Here is a 22,104-nt window from a genome sequence, read left to right on the forward strand (position 1 = left end):
AAAAATCTCTTTGTACCCACATCATAATTACTGGTGGGTGCCAGTTTGGGATTGTTATCCATGCCTCCTTCGCACTTTTATTTTTTTTTTCCCCAAGTATAATACAATGTTTTGAGAACATGCAACTGACAACTAAGTCTTTTTTCAACTTCTCTTCAGTTTCTTTACACTGTGCTAATGTTAAGGAAAAAGTATTGCCTGAAGTGGCGTTCCTTGTTCTAGCATATGCTGCCTATTTTCAGAGGCGCGGTTTTCCACAAGCACAGAAGCGAGTAGCCGGGCACGGAGGAAAAGTAACCAGCAGCCGGGGTGCTGGGGACACGTTCCTCCAGGGAGATGATGTTGATGAACAAGCTCTATTTTGGTGCTGTGCCATGCAGTCTGACACTCTGATTCTATTCAGAGTTCAGTCTCAATTACTGAGTCATTTAAATCTGTTTACTTCTAAAACGGTTTTATTTTCCACTTTTAATTAGCGCTTTTAGTTTTTTGAGCACCGACCAACAGTTTAGACTTAATGTTCAGAAGGAGAATCCTCCTTTTTATTACTATCAGTTAAATGTGTGAATGTGTGCACTTTATGCACATATAAAGACATAAAAATTAGACGAAGCACAAAGTGTAAATACTTTTCTTAAACCATCTTTTTGTGCCACAGCATGAACAATAAGTAAGTACGGGAGCTGGAACAATAAGCGTTTTTTGTTTTTCTATTTAGAAAATGAATCTGCAGCAATTTTGTTAACCAAATGTTTCTGGCTTCTACAAGATGTCTCAGTTAGCTCATTGTTATATAAATATCTCTGGTCAAACAAAACGAGACATTTGACATTTTTTCAACATCTTCTGTCATTTTAAATACTGAACAACAACAATAAAAATAATAATAATAGAGATAATTGTTAGCTCTCGCCCTGCTGTGTATGGATCTGTAAATGAATAAAATGTGTTAAAATATCGGAAATTCAGCATAAACATATGTTCTCACTTTTTCTTTTGTGATATATAACCTTGAAAATAGGTTTTATCTGACGAGTTGAGATATCTGACAATTTGACTTCTGCTGTTACCCCCAACACAGAAGTAAATGGAATTGAATTTGTTGTTCACAAATCATGAAAATATGATATTAAACTCTAAGGCAACATGCCTTTTCAGAAACAATGTGCCGACTTCATGGAGCTCACTGTCACCACAGTCTTTGTCAGGATTTATTTTCTACAGGTACAGAACAGAGAAAACTGTTTATTCTCCTATAACACTGCCATTAGCCCCCCCAGGTACCACCATCAAGGCCAAACCTCTGCTGTTTACATATAACAGACCTATTGTGCCATCTACCCATACAAAGTTTACTGAGAAAGTAACAGCTAGCTAGGGACCTTATTAAGGCTGAAGAAAATATGCCTCACTTCCTGTTTTCTTGTCTTGCTATAAACTTAAATTGAGCACCATTGCCATGCAGTTTGGATATTTTATTTATACCTTTATTTACCCAGGATAGATTTACTGAGAGCTAATGTTATTTTTCAGCAACTCCATTCCTTGCACATGCAGTTACACACTCACTCCTGGAGCCTTCCTAAAAGAAACAACAGTCTTTGACCACCATAGCCAGATTAACTGACGAGCACACATAACCATAGAAGTTCATGTAATAAAACCAATAATTTCCTCTCCAGCTCAGAATTCTGAGTGAAAATTATTTAACAAGCCAGAAAAAGTTCTTGATATACATATACCGTATATATCCGTGAAAAGTGGGGGACATGATTGATCTTAGACCTCTGGTCTCTGAGCTACAGATCTAAATACAAACATAAGGGTGTGAGTACGATCTTTGCCAAAACATATGGGGATGTAGCCAGTAAAGGAGGAGTTGTTTAATATGGTGATCTGGCCAGAAAGTGTGGAAAACACAGGTCAGAGGAGCTCATGGATTTGTGTTTGTTTCTTAGTTGCCAAATGTAGCCAACCCCCGAAAAATTAAAGCAGAATCGGAATGTTGCTAATTCTCATACAAGCATGGAGGCTGTTATTGGCACAGAGCAGAAGTGCAAAAATTCAGCCCTCCTGATGAGTCGCGGATGGTGTCCTGAGGGATTTCCTTCCAGACCTGGGTAAGGGTATCGGTGAGCACCTGGACAGTCTGTCGCAGTACTTGGTGGCGTCGGATGCACCAATTTGTATTGTCCTTTTGGTGTTCAATTGGATTTAGGTCAGGGGAACAAGAGGGCCAGTCAATGGCATCAATGCCTTTGTCATCCAGGAACTGCCTACGCACTGTGGCCATGAGGCCAGGCATTGTCCTGCACCAGGAGGAACAGAGGGCCCGCTGCACCAGTGTAAGGTTTGACAATCACTCTGAGGATTTCAGCAGTCAGGGTACTGTTGGCTATGACATGGAGGTCAGTGAAACCCTCTAATGATATGCCTCCCCAGACCATGACTGACCCACCGCCAAACCATCATGCTGGATGATGTTATTGGATGATGTTTGTTTACCACTCAACTCTCTCACACCTGTCACATGTGTTCAGTGTGAACCTGCTCTCATCTGTGAGGAGAACAGGGCACCAATAATGGACCTGCCAATTATGGTGTTCTCTCGCAAATGCCAATCGAGCCGCATGGTACTGAGCTCTGAGCACAGACCCCACTAGAGGGCCCTCATGCCACCCTTAAAGTAGTCTGTTTCTGACATTTTGGTCAGATACATGCATTTAGTACGCGATGAACATAACAGTTTAAAGTGGAATTATAGAGAAAAAGAAATACCTTTTTCATCAAATTCTCTCTTGCAACCAAAGGGGCCAGGGCCTTTATGTGTGTGGAATAATATGACACTGTGCCAGGAAAGGCCCCCAAATTCTTTGAAATCTGTATTGCATATTGGGTTTATGCAACGCAGTCATTCCATCTGTACGACATGCAGCATTTCTTTAATCCAATGTCCAACGCAAGGTGGGGTAGTGGACTTCCAGGTCAAGAGAATACTTGTTTTTGCAACCACCATGCAGAGCAGTCTGTATATCATATGGCAGCTCCAGAGTTTCTTTAGAGCATCCAAAGATGGCCAGGTCATGGTGGGGTTGAATGTCTGTTAAACTTTCTGTTGAAAGTTGAGTAATGTGGATCAGAACCAGACAAAATTTGCCAGTGATCCTTCAGCAGAGCAACATTTGTCATATTCTGCAGACACTGATGGGAAAATATGGTTCAGTTTTGTTTTAGAGTAGTGCAGTCTATGCTTAAACCTTATACTGGCTCAACCTATAGCGTGAGTTCATCAAGCAACAATGAAACCTGGATATAGCCTCTTCCAAAAGATCTGGTGATATCTCTGACTCCAGGTCTCTGGCCCAAGCCTCTCATATCTGATCAGATGAGACAGCAGTAGTAAAGCAGTTCACCAATTTAGCTACTAAATGCCTGGAGTCTGGAGGGAGCAGAAGAATTTCCATAAAGGGATGGATGATGGGGTCTGACTCAGAGTGTAGGCACGTTTCCTTGACATAATGTCTGACTTGAAGATATCGGAAAAAATGCAAATTTGGAAGGTTGAACTGCAAATATTCAAGTCAAACTTAAAGAACACTATACTGTACTTTACAGCTCAGAAACCTGGAGGATTACCACCACCACAGTCAATAAGCTGCAGCCTCCACCAACCAGTGCCAGCACAGGAGTGACGACTCCTGTGAGTATTCTGGCCCAACACCAATCCCTCATGCCAACCTGTGGGAACTCAGCAAACAAGACCCAATACAAATGGAAATCCGGGGGCGGAAACGGAAGTGGATAGGTTATACACTCAGAAGAAAGAAATCAATCACCAAACAGGCGCTGACTCAGAACCCACATGTGGGTCACGATAACAGATATTGTTTGGCGATTAACTGTCCCAGAAATTATTGAGATAAGCAATAATATTGCCATTTTGAGTAAGTAAAGCCTCTCAAGAATCAATAAACTTTTATTTCTAAAGAATATTTAACATGAGATTTGGAAAACATTTTAAATAAAAAAAGAAATAAACAAAACAACCAAAAACAATAAATAATATGGACTAATTGCACTGGGCTGATATGGATTGGATGTTAACTAAATTCCAATTCAAAAAGTCTAAAACATTAGGCTCAGACATAGTGATTCCTTTAACAGGTCAAACTGCCAGTTAGGACCTTTGTAAACAGCTTACAAACCTGCACAACCAACTAAGTTAAAGTGCCACGTGCACACAGTGAAGCTGGCAGCAGCCACACGTTACAGACAGTCTGTGTAGCAGGTAAGAAACCCTACTGCACCCTGCCTACGTACACTCAGCCTCCGTTCCCCATGTAGTTTAACTGTTAGGGTGCACTCACACTGTCCCCCACGGCCCAGGCCCGCTTGTACTCACATTACTTGCATTACTGCATACATTCTTGCCTATATGTCATCACCTCTCAGAGATTTAGTTTTGTCCAACTGTTTTTCAACATTTCATCTGACCAAATCTGCAGTAAACACTCCGCATCAGACCACCGTGAACCAACGGCATCTTTTTAAATGTCCGTCGCGGAGAACAGACGCATATAAATAGACATTAGAACCGCCGTTAATGCCTGCGCTCGTGCTCATACAGGTGCGCACACTCGTGCCTGTACATGTGCATCCGTGCTTTACAAAAGCGCAACTCTTTCAACCAGGCAGCGTCCGGCAAGTGTGCCGTGCCGGGGTGCGGTACAGATGTACTCACAGTGGTCAAACGAACTAGACTTTAGCCGTGAAGAGTGCTTGGGCACAGTACGAATGATCAGTGGGAGTGCGGCCGTAGAAGATGTCATGCAAACAGCAGTGTCAGAGTCAATAAAAGTTAAATAAAATCACACAAAACTGAAACAATAAATAAAATGGATGTAAATAAAATGCATTGGATGGTTAAGCTTAAGGTGGAGATGCAGGTTTGTTGTACTGGCGCATTTGGTTGCTATTGTTTTCAAACAAACCACGCATTCAGGCGAAGTGGTTCATGCAGTCATTCTGTTTGAAACCGAAGTGTTCCCACACAGCAGCTGTCACAGTCGGCTTTGAAACAGATTTCATCTTTAAAACTCCAAATCTCAACTAGTGTGTTTCTCTACTCATGGGGCTCTCGTGCTGCACTCTGATTGTAACGGCAGGGGTCTGCCTCCGACACAACACGCAACAAGGGTTAAGAGGGGTCAGTAGAAACTGATGCACCGGAGTGAAAACTCTTGTGAGCCAGTCGAGAGACACGAGGGAAAATGGAAATTGTCACGGCTGGCAAAGTTACCAAGCTCATTAAAAGTTATCATGTGATTAATCGATTTATTGCTTATCCCGACGGGCCTACCCACAGTGCAGGAGGAAAAGAGGCAGAACCACCTGGAGAAGAACCACAGAGCAGGATAAGGTAAGAAAGGGTGTCATGGCAAACCCTGGAGGGCGGAGGGCCCAAGACGGGAGAGGATGGAAGAGCTCCATCGATGGCTTACGTTCTTATGGGAATTTAAAGGCCTAAGTAAGTAAGTAAGTTAGATATCCTGTTTGATTTGTCACCCTATATAAAAGTGAAATACAACAGAATCAAACTTCTTAAAAATTATGCATCTAAGCATATGGGCTGGTTTTAGAAAATATATAGAAACCTAGGCAGACTCAGACTCATGGGTAGGTTAAATCAAAGATAGGTAAAACAGTCCTTCGCCACTCTAAAAGGCAGGTTTTCCAAGAAAGTGTTTAGCTAAATGTTCCACTGGAGGCATTTATTCACACTTTCCCCAATTTATGGTGTAAACAGAGATATTCCCATAGAGATTTATCTAGTAAGATGGGTTTAGAGACTGTCGGGTTGGCAGGACAAGGAGATCGTCTGCGTACAGAGTCACACAAGTCTCCACACTACCCAGTTGGACACCTTTGATGTCTGGATTCACTCTGATGCCAATTGCTGCAGGCTCCAGTGCAGTGTTAAATAACAAAGGGGATAAGGGGTCCCCTTGACGAACACCACATTGCAAGGAAAACAGGCTGGATTTATCTCCATTTTTGAGGACACAGGACTTTGGATTGCTATATATATATATATGTATATATTTTGACCCACTGTATGAATGTGTCACCAAATCCAAACCTCTTAAGTGTTGAAAATACGTAGGGCCACTCTTATCACCTTTACCATAAGTGGTATATAATATATTAAGAATTGTGCAGAGTTTGCAGGAATAAATCCTGTTTGGTTCAGGTGGATGATATGTGTTATGTACTTGCCCAGCCTATTGACTAAAACTTTAGTGATTATTTTTCAAACCAGAGTCCAGCAGAGCTATGGGCCTATAGCTGCCTGGATCCGTTACATCTTTATCCTTTTTAAGTAAGACGCAAATATTTGCTTCAATGAGAGAGGGCTGGATCCTGTTTGTGGTACTGTGTATCATGGTATCTCGATATACGATTTCATCATGATACAATTCCAATGAAAGACCATTTTAAATTGAACAAAAATTCAACAGCTTTAGCGTATTTAACCATCACAGATTTGTGTCTCACAAACAAAAATAACAGCCACACAAAAAAATGGGACTTATTCATTGTATTCATTGATACTAAAGAAAACAGGATGATTTTCATGCAAGTTCTGATGTTAGAATGATCTTTTTACACTATTTCTAAGCAGATATATGGACATTGATCGCTGAATTGACTATAATATGTGTGTCATGTCTGCAAGTTTGGATTTTACACGCAGAAAAGTTACACTTTTAATGCAGATAGAAATGGCTTCTGGTAAAAACTGATGAAATCATCAGTTAAAAACTACAACAACCAACCTTTGGTTGTTTTTAGAACACCAAAAGGACCTGCACCTGTCCATTTCAACTCACGCAGGATCTACTTTGTCCTTCATCCATCCCTCCGCATTCACTAAAACCACTTCTCTACTATTCCACTGTTGGCTGTGACATTACACAACTGCATCTAGTTAACCATTCATTCCTGTATTTACATTAGATTAAATAGGTAATTCATAAAGATTTTATGTCACATCGTCATATTCTTTTGATAGTCAAATAAAACGAGCCAATTTCACTCAATGACAAATCCATTATGATAACCTAGGTTACTACTATTTTCACTTTATAGAACAAAAGAAAAAAATACAATGAGCTAAATAGCCAAATTATCAGAGCCATTAAACATTCAGATAGAGCAATTTTATATCAAACACAAGTGATCATCCAAGTACATTAGACCATTAACACATTTCTAAAGACCCACAATCTGTCAAAGAAATGCAATTTAGGCGCTGAAAAGCTCCTTATTTATCAGGTTATGATGGACGGGCATGAAAGAGACTAAAAACAAGTGTGCATGCTTCACGCTCATGTTCTAACCTTCATCTTTGTCTTCATGCTTCACTCAGGATCATTCAGCTATTTTTATAGGCTTTATGTGATGGGTTTGAATACTTATGATGCTTTTTTTTTTTTTTTTTACAAGAGCTGACCAAAACATTTTTCTCATACCGATCTACAGAGGCTGAGGAGCAGTGCGTCCATTTCCTCTGTGGACTCATGCTTTCTAAGTGCTCCTACAATGGACAGTTTGATTGGACCTTAATGTTTACAGCCTGCAAAGGTAGACCAAACCAATGAAAAATACATATCCATGAAAACACCTTGCCCTCTCCCTTGGTTTTATGGTGTATTTATAACCACTTCTTTTCAGCATCGCAGCAAAGTGAAAGGCATGTTGGAATTAAATTAGTGCATGTTTCCTTTTCTGAACTCGGTACAGTACCACTGGGCTTACAGGAATGTGCCTGAGGGCAGACTGGAGTGCAGGAAATACCCTTGACAGGAACCAAGTGGCTCCTCTGATTTATACCTGACCTGCAAACCTTTCCTGAGAGCTTCACCTGGACCAAGAAAACAACCGGACTGCAGGCTGAATGCAGCAGAGTGACTATCAAAGCCCCAGTTTGATTTCTTGTTTCTACCTCTTGTAGACGTAAATACTCATAGGTGTATTATTTATTTCAACCACTACATTATGTCCCTGTCTCCTCTTCAGTTTCAGACGGGCAGCCTCAGTGTCTACCTCCCCAAATTGTCTGGAATATGGCGCAGAATGTCATTTCTCACCTGCCCACAGGTTGCCTCCACTGAGTTTCACCTGACCCCGTCACCTGCCTACCAGGCCTGTGTTGTCTTCCTGCTGTAACAGTCCAGCCTTTCCTGTAGGGATGGGGGAAAAAATCGATTCTTAGATTCATCGCGATGCTAACGTGGAAGATTCTGAATCAATTCACAAATGTCAAAAATTGATTATCTAAATGTTAAATGATAAACTATTGACGGAACGCAAAAGGCGAAACTCGGAAATGCGGAGGAGGTACAGCTCCCGTTCAGTCTGTCTTACTGTCACCAGTTAATTCAAAAACTAGTTAATAGGACACGCAACACCCTCTGCATTAAAACTAGTTTTTGGAAACATCCACCTAACTCGGAGAAGGCGAAATTAATTACTAACTATCACTATAGAACGCGGGTAGGATAGCTTTAAAGTTGTACTCCATAAGATTTGATTCAGTAAGATGTAACTGCAGGCGAGCCTGTTTTTACAGGGCCTCCATCTTGTAACGGGCACTATATGTGTTGACTATATTTTTGCTCTTTTGTAAACTATTGACACACATTCATCTCTCTACTTCCAGTCTGTCCCCTATATGTTACCCTCTTAAACACACACAACCACACACACACGCACGCGCGCGCGATAAACAAAGAAATGACAATCAGAATGCTGGATCGGCCTCATTTATCCGATATCAATCCAGCTAATTAGGGCGTTCCCACACTGTCCATCCGTACCGTGCCCTGTGCTTTAGGGTGCTTGCGAGTGCTTGCACCTTGAGTCGAATCGTGAGGTGCCAAGAGATTCCCACCCCTACTTTCTGTCTGTCTGCTCCTGGCACCTAATTGTGTTGGCTGACTCATTTTCCAGTTAATTCACTTATATATACCTTTAATCATACAATTAATCAATCAATGAATCTGTAACATTAATGCATCATTAGATTCTATCTCATTACAAAAATCATTGTCAATTTAGGATTTTGTCTGTGTGTGGAACATCCATGTTACAGAGAGCACATGCAGAGACCAGAGTCCATACCACGGAGAGGCTGCACTGAGCTGTGTGCTCCTGTCAAAACCATTAGCATCTGCAGAGGCCTCCACTGGTGCTGCAGTCAATACAGAGATCATGATTGGTTAATGGTTACTGAGGTGGACCAGCTGTCATTGATAACAGTGCCACAAAGGGGAGATTTTGTGAGCTTGACAATCTCCATGCTTCAATCACATTTACCATTAAAAAAAAACTCTACGGAGGAGCGGATCTCACCATAGAGACAGGAAATGCTGCAGAGATATAGAAATCATTAATTTGCTCTTAAGACACAGTGAAACATAGATTATATTTCCCAGGTTCAATTCTCGTGTCCTTGTGTTGATAATTCAGTTATCTCTCGGTATATTCATTCATTCATTCATTCGTTCATCTTCAACCGCTTGTCCCTGTCGCGGGGGGCTGGAGCCGATCCCAGCTGACATCAGGCGTTAGACGGGGTACACCCTGGACAAGACGCCAGTCTAGCACAGGGCACATAGAGACAAACAGAGACGGACAACCATTCACACCTATGGGCAATTTAGAGTCATCAATTAATCTAATGCCCAAAAAAATGTGAGTATTTCTAGAACAAAATCCCTTTCTTTTCCTGTAACACAGGATTAAAAACATTTTATACACCTTTTAATAATTTTAAGTGTCCTTAAATTGTTTTTTGTATTGCTGTTTAATATTGTCTTGTATGCACCAAAGGTGTTGCACTCTAATTTCTTTGTATGCAATACAATGATAATAAAGGCTATTCTATTCTATGATGACTTTTGATCCTGGACATGGACATCCTGGACTTATGGACAAGTTAAAGTACGTATGCATGTGAAATGATCTCAAAATATGATTTCAGTTGGATTCTATTGAAACAGGTTCAATGGAAATATGTCTGTACTTTGGGACTGATACTTCTTTTACAGGAGAGAAAGTTGTCTGTTTTTCTGGGATTGTCAAGAAAACAATGCTTTCTCCACCATGCAGACACACTCATCAGTGCAACATCCACAAGAGGAGAAAAGCAAGCACCCATCAGATACCAAAACCTATCAATGTAAACACTAAGTGTTGTCTCATGGCATTAATAGAAACCAAAACTTTTAAATAACAGCTTTTCATTGAGATATAGCTACTAAATGTGGGAGGAAAAAAGCCTGTGGCTTGCTTTTGAATGCTTTTATCATTAGCAGAAACATTGTGAAAAATAAAAAAATAAATAAAAGCAAAAACCAGCACAGACTGAGAAGAGCTTTGGGATAACAAATGCAATCCCTGAAAGGTGGCAAATCAAATCTAGGGCTTTGCTTTGTTTGTTTCTTCCTAATTTGATGCTTCTGCAACACATGAAAGTTGGGACAGTGAAAGGATTTAAGAGATTAATGCAACTAATGTACTGGATATGTCTGATATTAACACAAGTGACCTCAAACCTGACACGTTAGGTCCCTCTCACCCTCAGCTTAAACCTCCAACCTAAAAAAAATTCATGCAGGGAGCTCAAATAACAAGCCAGCCATGTATAGAGTACAGGCTGTGTGGCAATGCAGAGTGGCAGCACTATTGTACTTGATCCACAATGCACGCTACATCACATACAATTGGATAATCCATTAATGAAGCAGATTCTGGGGCAACTCACTAAAGACCCAGGCCATAACCTTTAACCTCCTATGTATTTAGACATTACATGAGAATGGTGCAAGCAAATGCACATTTGGAGACACAAAGAAGCTTTTCTCTTTATGCTGTGACAAACCAGCAGTATGTGGAAGTCCCGTCCACCTCTTTATATATACTTGCAATAGCATTAGCAGTGCTTAAAGTCGAAATCTTACTGCATTAGTGCTCTTAACAGCCTCATAAATAAACAGCTTCCATTCAGTTAAGCCTTGGCTTTTCACTTTTGTTTTGTTTGTTTCTGTATTCTGCTTGGAATCCAATTTAGTTTAATCATTCTGAGCAACTTATTGACATCATAGACAATAACATGCTAGAGAAAGACTTATTGTTGAGGTGGCTCTTTCACAAACATCACCTGAACACACTCTGTACATACATACTATTCCTGTATCAGTAAACTGTGAAAAATTCAACTTTACTGCCAGACAAGAGCGTATTCTGCCATCCACACAATAGGTTCAACATTTTTAAAGTTCTCCCTTTCTACAAAATCTGTGTATGGTGGCTACAGTATAGTTAAAGTTTGGGGAAGGTCGTGGTTATACCAAATACACTACAATCAAAGTTGGGTTAGGCAACCAAAACACTTGGGCTGTGAGATTTTTATTCAATCAGTTAAAGTCTTTTTAGTTACTATCTATCCAAGAGTGAGTTAAAACAATGGTGATTGATCATATGACCCACCAATGAAAGCACTTGTATTTGCCTCTTTGCTGAGAAATACCATTGAGTTTCTGTGGCGACATTCCCTCCCTAAATGCAAATGTTAGTCAGCAGCCGCTGGTCTGCCTAAGCTTAAGCTTGACACTGTCGGTTAAGCTGCCTGCACTTGTACTCAGAACTCCGGGAACTTCTAACAGGTAAAAGTACAATGAAAGGGAACGTTCAAGTCTGAATACAGAGTCAGGCTCACTCTTGTGTCTGGGACATGAGGTCCAAGAGGCTCATCAGCAACTCACAGTCTTTGTAGCATGTAAAATACCCTGCTGCACCCTTCCTATGTAAGCTGCACGTCCGTATTTAAGTTGTTGGAGAGAAGTGATACCGGACCTCAGTTGACTGCCCCTGTTCTCTGCTTGTGACTAACATCTCAAGGCTACATTAAGTGCTACTACCATAACACAGCCACATCTCTGACTGAAGTGTCACTGTTCCAAGTTGCATTCTCTATAATGTACAGTAGGCACCAGGTTTTTCACAAGGAATAATAATGTGGGGAAAATACTATATCTGGATATAACTGCTACAATGATGCTGACAGTACTCTTGTAATGTTAGGGAAAGGTCAGCTGGCATGCAACATTATTACTAACATTATTGAAACAAAGCAGCTAATATTTGTAGCAAATCAATAAGTTAGCAGCTATCGCTCCATCAGCTCTCTCCTATGCACACCCAGTTCCGGCGTGAGGAAAGGACAGAAAAAAGGAGAGGAGAGAACAGCGACAGTAAATGACAGCAAAACACAGTAAAGACTTACTCTGAGCTGAAACGCAAACACTGTGCTGCAACACGTGTCTTGCGGTTTAATTAAAGGCAATTTAGGGATTTTGGCCCTTTTCCTTGCTCAACATGTCTTCTTTTAGATTGGTGGAATGAAAACGTCCAATATACACACTTAGGTGTTTATTTACTACACTTTGTTCGTGTCTGTAACTTCCTCCTAAATTCACCAAAAGTAAGCATTAGAGAATGCCTCATTTGCATATTTACACCATTACATTTCAGAAAACTTGTAATACAAAAAATAACTATCTTATTGTATGTAATCAGCAGGTGATGTTTCATGGGGATATCCGTTGGTTAACAATTTTTACCCTATTCACTTGTAGTGTCTTGCAAAATGTGTGAATTTTATTTTTGAATATGAATTTCGAAAGGCCGCGATATTTTCTCACTCTGAGCTAGAAATCTCAGCTTCAGTAGCACTTACATACACCAAAACTTCTCTTTCATTCCTATCTATATGCTGAAGGGTTTTTTCAATATATCATTCATAGCTAGTTATACAACATTTATTGATAATAATGAAGATGAAAATTTACTTTCTTATGGTTGTTGCCAGTATTTTCCGATTTATGGAGCGATGAAAAGAGATCCAAATTCCCGTCTGTAAAAACCTCTGACTCTAGAAAGTCGACAAAATGAAAATGAATTTTTAACCTGGCTTTATCCAATGTCCACATTTCTGTAGTACATATTTCATAAGATAATGCCTCATTTTCATATTTAAACATACATTTTCAGAAATACTGGGGAACAGTTCATGGGGTTAAACCCCGTATTTTTCCCCTTATTCACCTGTTGGTTCACCTGGGCTATTCATTTGAGGGCAGACACAACACATATGACCTAAATTCAAAGTACATCTGTTCCTGAAAAGAGGATACTACAAACACAAATCAACCCCACATCAGGAGGTAAAACCAGAGGGTAAAATTCCTGAACATTACAGACAAACACAAAAATCATAGACTGCCCTGATGTAAGGATGCATGGAGGGGTGAGTGTGAGGTTAAGTGAAGACTCCCAGGAGAAGGGTCCCAGGTGTAACGCTGCCAGAACAGAGACAGTGACTTCCAGCCAAGAGGATGATTTGGGTCAGTAGGTAATTGCATTCCTGGACCACAGGGGACTTGTTGGCAATTAATCCTGCTGATGAGCCACTTGAAATATGCACATGTATAGTGTGCCAGTAGACTGATAAATGAAGTGCTGTTAACGCGGCTCTTTCAAAGAGTGATAGGGTAAAATGTCTGCTGCTGACACCAGCGACTCACAGCTACAATGACACAATAAGATTGTAACAGAACAAAAGGTGTTATGCCTGATGTAGCACAAAATCGGAACTCTTCATAGTCAATTAAGCGCTGCCTTAACATCTCAAACACAAAGCTCTAAAATCCTACATTATCAGCTTCTCCAAGGTTTTACCAACTAACCTCAACAGTTTTTATCCGTCAAGAGCATCCTAAGCCTGCCTCTCCGTCTCTTTTCTTAACGAAGATCAAGACAAACGGCTGCCAGGTTAAAAGTTCACTTCAAAACAGGTGAAGAATTACTCCAGAAAGAAAACAGCACCAACTTTTATTTTGAACCCTTAATACTAAGTCTGCTGATATTCCATTATAGCTCATTAACAGTCTCATGTTTTTGTGTCCAGTGTCCAAAAAAAAAAGAGTTTAATAGCACTTGGAGAAGAAAGAGAGATATGAGAAGATTTGGATTTAATTAAATGGAGTTTGTTATAGTCAAAATAGCCATTAGTAATATAATATAATGTTTCATATGATATATTTTTGAAATTGTCCAAAATCGTACACAGGCTGCTTGAGGGGAACTTGTGCCACTCTTTGTCACTGCTTGATTGAAAGCTTGAGAGGAGTAAAAGAGATGCCACTGCTATTTCCTTGCATCAGACACAATACTAACACACAGTGTTCCTGCGCCCCTCTGCAAGTATAGATGGAACATTTGCAATGTTGATAATATTTAGTGACACCGAAAAACAAAAAAACATTCATGGGTTTCACTACATTCGAAAGAAAAACAGTGTTTTATGTCCACACTGATATAATTCATCCGTTTGTCATTTTAATCTGATTAATGGAGTTTGTAGTTCATATGTTTTGGCACATTGATGATGGCTGTGTGTTTTGCCAACAACATGCTTCAGTTATTTGACCATCTTTAGAGGGTGGCATCTGTCACTGTATGCCAAGCAAGTGTATCAGTCACATCGTGTAAAGTGTCCCATTAGCCTCAAGCTTCTCCTTAATCTGAGATTAATCAGTTAGTGGCATCTGATCCTGAATGATAGGGGCACGGAGAAAATAAATGTCACTTTTGGCACACAATCACTCCACTGTCATTATGACAATGTTAAAGATTACTGTTGTTTACTGGCAAGTGTCGATTTTAAACCAGAATGTAAAAATGATTGCCACTCAACACAAACAGGGACTTGGGAACTTAAAAATAATTTCTAGTTTGGGTTTCTTGGCAGGGCTAAGTGAAAGACAACTATTAACTATCAATATAAGGACTAGAGGTTAAGGAGATAAAGACAAAAAAGAACATGCAAGAAAGAAAAAACGATGTTCATTTATTTGATCAAACTACATAGGCCACTGGAGCAGAGAAAATACGCATCAGAGATTATCAATTTCTATTATTGATGCCGATTTGTTTTTTCTGACAGTAGTGGATTGCAAACAAACTTGAAAGAAAGAATCATGGGGGAGGGGAACAAATGGTGTAAAGTATAGCTTTATTTCATGTAAAGTTTGTAAAATGATCATTTCAGCTAAGGGTGGAAACAGCAGCAATATGCTCAAACATTTCTCAACATGGGTTCAAATTCCAGGAATGCCATGTAATTGAGCAGCACGTCCATTACCGAGGGTACAGATCCTGTTATAAAAACATTAGTGCCATACAGGCAGGCTTAGCAGTTTTTCCCTTTGCATAAGAAAACCTGATAAAAAACAAATACTATACAAATATTCTCTTTGTTCTAAAGAAAAAGAATCAGACGGATACGCAGATTCAACAATGGCACTGGTATCAATAAAATCAGAGCAATTCCCACCCCTAAGTGTTCATCATACAAATACATAAGCTGACCAAGTCTCTATGTCCAGGAGCTTCCTTACTATATTCGTTAATGCTTGAAATAGCCATTGCTGGCATTTATTTTCCTTATAAAACCATAGTGGGGTTTTTTAACGGATGAAGCATCTTCAGCTAAACAAAGCATGCCTCATGTTTTTAGGGTTTCCAAGTGGATAAATGATAAAAAAAGTATTTTGAGTCAATAAGTCCATAATCGACACTCATTCAAATGCACCTTTTTTATTCGTAGTAAACCAGGACATTGGAATTAGGGCTTAATTTTGTAAATTAGACATAAGGCTAACTTGAGAGATCTTAACACCACAAAGGGCAACAGGCTGAGGGAACAAACAGAAGGAGCTACGGAGTTCACTGGCAGCAAGAGAGCTTCCCAGAGTCAAGGCTCTACAACAAGAAAGAAAGCTTTCCTGTTAGAAAATGTTCATGAGAGAGTAGGGTGTGTTGTGCAAAAGATACTTTATTTTTCTGAAATAAAGAGTGAATTCTTCAGACATGACAAAGTGTCTGGCGGAGGCTGACATCTCATCACATATCAAACAGCATCCAACCATGAAGGATGGTCATGACATCATGCTGTGGGTGTGGGGGGAAGGGGAACAATAAATGCAGGCAAAGTCTAGAGGTGAACCTCCTTCAAAGTGCCAAAGACCCTCAACTGAGGTGATGAGTTATGTTTCAACACAATACTGGCCACCAGCACGCAGCCAGACCAACATTAAAACCAGGGACCCAGCCAAAGAAATCCAAAATCTATTGAAGAATAATACGTCTTGACGGGAAAGACAAAAACTTCCCAGACAAAATCCCCAAATCCAGAATTGCCAAGCAGATACTGAAGTATAAGAGTGTTCTTAAAGCTGCCATTGTTGCCAAATATAGTAATAGACAGTCTTTTAAAACAGGACTGACATTCCAAAGCTCTAATCATTCCTAAATATGTTCCTTCTATCATTGTTGGTGCCACTAGAAAACAGACGCTGTACTGCCTATTCAATCTGCACTCTCAGTGGTACACAAAAGATAGGTGGTTAGAAGGCATCAGTAGACACGCAGCAATCAAGTGTTAAAGACAAAAACAGACAGTAATCAAACCCTTAAAGTGATTCTTCTTAATAAGAACAATAATCTCCTCCACTTTAGCTTGATTCTCCTCAGCTCAGTTGGATCCTCGCTGTAATTGCTCTTGTTAATCATGCCTTAATTTGTTGACAAGATTCATTTGGAAGACTTGTCTTGAACACAAACAATTTCTTCCAATCTTGGGATGCAAACATCTGGAAATCAAGGATCACAAAGTAGAGTGAAACCAGATAAGGTCGTTTTAACCGTGTTGGTGATGCTGCCAGATACTGATGTAACCAACGATTAGCATCTGCCCCTGCTTATTAAACTGGTAGAGCCAATAAATGATCTCAAAGCACTCTTTTTGATAGTGCATTTGTTAAGAAGCTACTCACTGCTACACTCTTGATATTGTGGTAGTAAACAATATAATATAATGTTAAATAAATAATGGGCTACAATATCTATAATAAATTGCAGTGGTAATAGCTCTTTTTTTTTAATGTTTGATAATTGTAAATTTTATAAATCTCATCTTTAAATACAAAAAGTGTGAGACAGGGTGTGTAAATTCAGCTACAGAATGATAAATGAGTCCATCAAATCACTCTTGTGATTCTCGTGAGTCTCTTCACAACAAAGCTACTTTAGTCTTGCTTGCCCTGTTGCACAGCTACCACAAGACTTTAAACTTTATAGTACATGTTATAGTTCCATATAAGCATTAGTACATGCAAGCATACAGAATTATCCAATAAAACAATATATTAAAAAAAAGGAACAATTGACACTGGTTTCAAGCTCTCAGGCTGAGCACTGATACAGTCCCAGCATCTTTTAAGATAAAAGTAAGTGAGCCACACACCACACCATCACTAAGGCCAGCAGCAGCTCGTGCCCTTAGAGCTAAGAAAAATCATTTACCTCTTCCCTCTGCTACTACTGGCAGGCACAAGTCACCTGCCACTAAATGTTTGAAGTGTGAAAGTAAGAGCCAGGAGCAAGGTCAGACCCGTTAAGGTGTAAATATCAGTTTGAGTGGATGTTTGCAGAACCATTATTCTTGCTGCCCCCAACACACACACACACACACACACACGCACGCACGCACGCACACACTTTAATTTCACATTTAACTGTTATGATCACATTTAACTGTTATGATCATAACACGCACGCGCACACACACGCGCACAGGCACGCAGGCACGCACAGGCACACGCACACACTTTAATTTCACATTTAACTGTTATGATCATTTTACACTAAAGTTCTTAATAAAATAAGAAAAATACTCCAATTGTCAAGTATCAAATTCACACAGGAGTACACAAAAATAGCTTTTATCATGTGGTTATTTTATGTAAACTATTTATTTATTGAATTAACAGAAAATCGTCCAGACCTGCATACTATATGCATTCCGTTTGGCGAGACGCAGAGATTTGTGAACTTTTCCCCTTCATCTCTAATTTCTCATATTACCAACAGACATTTCTATACAAGGTCAGTCTCGTAGTCAAAGATGTTCTTACTGCAGTGCCGAGTTAGTCCAAACTTTTAAAAGACATCTTGCCCAAACTATACTTGCAGAGAGGCACAGGAACACTGTGTGTTAGTATTGTGTCTGATGCAAGGAAATAGCAGTGGCATCTCCTTTACTCCTCTCAAACTTATAACAGTGACAAATAACGGCACAAGTTCCCCACAAGCAGCCTTTATGTACGATTTTGGACAATTTCAAAAATATATTATATTTAATCCTAAAAAATTGCTATTTTCACAATAACAAACTGCATTATCTCACTGTACTCACATATGCTACCATAAAATATATATTTTCAAAATGAAAATTAAGCATTGGATACTCACAGTTTCTCTTTGGATCACTGAAGCACAGAAAACTGCTAGCTTCACTAAATGGCAGTGACTTGGAGGGTTCATAGAAAGCCTTATGCAGCCGAAATGACTCACATCCCCTCTTCCAACCTCTGTCAACCATCATGAGGAGGTAAACATTTCCAAATATGGAGAAAATATGAAGACAGTATTGAGGGCAATATCAGTTTGGTTTGCTTTTAACTTGGAATGCCATACTCTGTGAGCCAGAGTCACTCAGCACAGCCAGTTCTGTGGTGCATACCTTTCACTAGGAATAATAAAGATGATTGTAGAGAACTTTTCACAATCGGTTTGGGTTCGGTCTGACCTAAGATGGCTAACACTGTGAGCCTGCCTTACAAGCTCCAAAAGAAGACAGTCAAAATGTAGAGAAGAGAAAATGTGTCAGCGTAAAAGCTGTAAATGGGAATCTCAATTAATTGCGAAAATTCAGGGAAAAAGACAATTTACTTTTTTTTGTAAATCAAGCAACCGGGGCCAGATTAGAAGGTAAAGATAGACCGTCTACTGTGAGACGCTGTCTTGTCACACGGATTGTGTTCAAGTGATTAAGAAGGTATAATTAAAGTCTGATTACTCCCTGTGAGTGCTGGGGGTCAGTAGAGATCACGGGAATATTAACAGCTGCTAAAAGAGAACATTACATCTCCCTGTCTGGACTGAAACAGTTCTGAAGAGCAATTTAGTTTGAGAGCACTCGTTTCCTCAAACAGCCCAACCCACTTAATCCAAATCCCCAAGGAAAGGACTGCATTCAGAAGAAGCTCTTACATATTCAGAAATTGTTTAAAAATTACAATTCGGTAAAATTATTAATTTAACTTATTTGTATTCAAATACAGTCCGTAATTAAATATTAGTCGTACAATCGGATTCAAAGCAATGCAAAATCAGTTGCAAAGGTCATGAAATAATTTTCGGGGCTGTAATGCAACATTTGTCTAGCACTTGAGCAGAACAGATGAGAAAAGCCTGTTGTGATGGAGGTGATCTGTGGAAGAAGAGTGAGGTGCTACAGTTCTTTAAGATATTATTTTAAAGAAAGTCAAATCCTAAAATACACAAGTGTAATAAAAGTAGGGTAAGAAAATATTGCTACAGTGTTTGTAGATATTGTATCAATTCTCAAAAACGGTTTATCAATCTTTAATGAACCCTCTGAAACCTGTGAAACTCTGACTATCTCGGCCGACACTGCTGAGCGAGCTCCATTTTATAGTTGGAGTGAAGGCATTGATATATGAAACTACAGTAGATAACCTAATGCATCCTTCGGTACCAACCATGTCATGCTAAACTTGTCGGAAAGGCTGCATTTTGTCCAGTTTAAACCCCTGATTGCTAGATAGCAGTGTAGTAGTGCATCTTCAGCCATTTGACTCTTGCACTGCAACAACGTATGAATATGGATGTGTGTTCTTTATATACTATGACAGTTTTAAAAAATCACTATATATCGCCTTACTTACAGCTTCTCAATATATGGAAATATACTGAATCGTGCACCTCTGTATGATGAAATGTATCTCATCGTCAGATTCCTACCAATACTAGGGCAGCACAAATGTTTTGTTTGAGTGAGTGTGACACTTTGCTGGCTCATGTGCTGGCTAGGATGTGAGTTTGGCCATGTAACGTTACATTAAGTCGTGACTATTTGAATTATTTATTTAAGCAGCTGTTAAACATGGGCAGGGCAGAATGAAACATGGTGGTAGCAGATCAACTCTAAGGGTAAGTCCGCACGATCGAAAACTACCTTTTTTTTCTCCGGGGTTCCGTCTGTAATACACATGCCAGGCCTGGACGTGGCGCTGTAACTTTCACAGAAAAACACTAACAACGGAGAAGAGGAGACGGGGAGACACTGTATCGCTGTATCGTTGTATGATATGATACAAACACCGGCGGGTTTCTTGCCAAATCTGGCAACTTCCCGAATCCGCATCCATCCTAGAGAGAAATCTAGCGACTGTTCCTGGTGTTATTGGAGACTTATGTGGAGTTTTGGACACTGTGATACACGAATCGCTCTGTAGTAAGTGACCTTGACAACAAAGACACGGGGAGCGTTTTCAAATCTTCCCACTCTGGGACCCGGTTTCAAAAGATACCGCTTTCAGGCTCTGATAACACCGGCTGCGTGTGGATGGTTGGCCAAAATGATACTAAAGTTGTGTCGTTACAGGAAAATGCGTCTCCGTGTGGATGGGCCCTGAGAGGACAGAGCAGAAAAACAGACTTTTACTGTGCAGCTAACTAGCAAGCAAATGGGAGGTTTGGCCATGTGTATAATGCTGTGATGGATTTAATAACTAACTGTAACTGTAAGCAGCTAAAAATGCTTTAACTACCCAATAAAGGCTTTTTGATTCTGTATGGAGTGTAGAGACAGGGCAGAATGAAACACAGCATGTGTACTCGAGTCAGTGGGTCTGCACACATTTACGCCATGGCGGTGCATTGCGACTGGCTCTATGTCGGCTTAACAAACGACATATATTGTGTAGCCCTAGCCAATATGCAGCGCATATTGGAAGAGACGGCCAAACAGGGTCACATGACAATGTGGCTTCAACGTCAATGCAGACATAAGGGCTTGAAAAATAAATGAAAAGAAGATTTGAATAAAAGAGGTGGCCATGGCTGAATAACATGTGCTTTTTACAGAGTTTCAAGTGTGTTGTACTAGTAGGGGCTAATTGACCTTGAGCCAGTTGCCTCAAGCTGAGATGAGGAGGAGGCCTTTCCCACTCTCCACCTCCAGAGTTTTTTCAATTCAAACTTTTAGCCTTTAGCCTCAAGCAACACAGACCCAAGTAACATCACCTGAGGGAATTTATCAGTTATCCTGAATGTCCCTCTACATGTTTATACAACTCTGTTCACATATGCAGAAGTACCCTACTTGTCCTTAAAGGCAGTTTGACCCAACACAAAGGTGACAGTACTAGTGCAGTGCAACAGCTAAAAGAGATATTACAGCAATAAGAACGTAATAGTAATTCTCACTGAAGTATACCGTGCAACACAATGATTTACTAATGAGCATTCGCACTGGGGACAACCAAGCATATTTTGCTTTTTTGCATTGAGCTACTTTAAGTTCCCAAACCATCCTCATGGGCAAATTTGTGAAAGCTTTTGAGGATGAATTGGCCCTGAGTTGCTAAATTATGTCTATTTGCGCCTACACTGCACGTTAAAAACGCACAACCTTCCTTCTACTACCACTCGACATGAAAGCGCCAGAAGGAGGACAAGACCAACAGCATCACACAGCACCTAAAAAACACAATGCAGTAAAAGCAGACTTACCTTTTCTCCTCTCTGGATGTAAGGGATTCCTGGAAGGTTGTTGAAGCGATGCCCTTTACTGCGTGTTGAAATCTGTTGAAAATAAGAAATAGAGACAACACTGTATTACTCAAACAGATTACATAACAATAATTGCGCTGTCCTGTGACCCACCGACATTTCAGTGGGTCCAGTCAACTGGAATATTATTTCCAGAGTGTCATTCATCAGTATAAAGATAAGCCATAGCCAGACTACTGCATGAACCTGAGTGTAAGTTGTCTATTTAAATTTGTGTCCTTCATTTCTCACCAGATACCTCGCACAGCCTATTTCACT

The 22,104-nt window shown here is 40.0% G+C and overlaps 1 protein-coding gene across 4 annotated transcripts in view; it reads right to left on the reverse strand.

The window, feature by feature from the left end:
• Positions 1 to 22,104, reverse strand: part of lpp (LIM domain containing preferred translocation partner in lipoma) — a 160,099-nt gene that overhangs the window by 132,093 nt on the left and 5,902 nt on the right. For 2 of the 4 annotated variants that reach the window (XM_083940419.1, XM_083940416.1), the window contains exon 2: positions 21,787 to 21,858. The gene's annotated coding sequence lies outside the window, so the exon portion shown is untranslated. Of the gene's footprint in view, positions 1 to 8,150; positions 8,244 to 18,438; positions 18,511 to 21,786; positions 21,859 to 22,104 lie in introns of those variants that run through there. The other 2 variants (XM_083940417.1, XM_083940418.1) reach the window with 2 other exon arrangements.

This window comes from Echiichthys vipera, assembly GCF_963691815.1.
Source record: "Echiichthys vipera genome assembly, chromosome: 3".
Taxonomy (NCBI): domain Eukaryota; kingdom Metazoa; phylum Chordata; class Actinopteri; order Perciformes; family Trachinidae; genus Echiichthys; species Echiichthys vipera.